This window comes from Penaeus monodon, chromosome 30 (assembly GCF_015228065.2).
Source record: "Penaeus monodon isolate SGIC_2016 chromosome 30, NSTDA_Pmon_1, whole genome shotgun sequence".
NCBI lineage: Eukaryota > Metazoa > Arthropoda > Malacostraca > Decapoda > Penaeidae > Penaeus > Penaeus monodon.
Window position 1 is genome coordinate 14,341,427 of NC_051415.1, and position 583 is coordinate 14,342,009.

Below are 583 nucleotides of genomic sequence, written 5' to 3' on the forward strand. Positions count from 1 at the left end.
TTAATAGAGCAAATGCTTGTAAATTTAATTTATATTCCCTGTTGTTTACATAAATAAAGGGCAAAATTGCACATTTTGCCCTTTAAAAAACGTTCTAATAAACAACTTTCAGGTAAAATTAAGCCTGCCAAAGCCCCAAAATTTTAAAACCAAAAAGCAGAACCCTTTACCCTTTACTGGGGCCCATAAGGTATTATGTCTAATACTAAGTTTTTAGACCATTTTTGTGAATCACCCTTTTAGTTTTAAAAAGTCATTTTTTTTGTCTTGGTGAGAATCGAAACAGTGTAAAAAAACAATTTATTTTTTCATTTTCTAATAAACCCCCCCAAAAAATTTTAAAAAAATGTATCGATAATTGATAAAGATTGTATTTTCGCTTATCCTAAAAAAAAGCAAGTTTTTTTTTTTCAAAATTGAATTTGTCTAGTAAAAATGTACATATTTCAGGGAACATCGATACTTTTTAAAAAGTAGTTTTTTTTTCAACAGGCATGTACAAATATTTACTTTTTACATATTTTAATACCACTCAGCTTCGGCATGAAAGCCGGGGAAGCATTGGGTGGGCCCCAAGTGGGGG

The 583-nt window shown here is 30.2% G+C and overlaps 1 protein-coding gene across 1 annotated transcript in view; it reads right to left on the reverse strand.

The window, feature by feature from the left end:
* LOC119592298 (probable ATP-dependent RNA helicase DDX43) overlaps window positions 1-583 on the reverse strand; it is a gene marked incomplete at both ends in the record, with an annotated part of 26,395 nt that overhangs the window by 16,200 nt on the left and 9,612 nt on the right.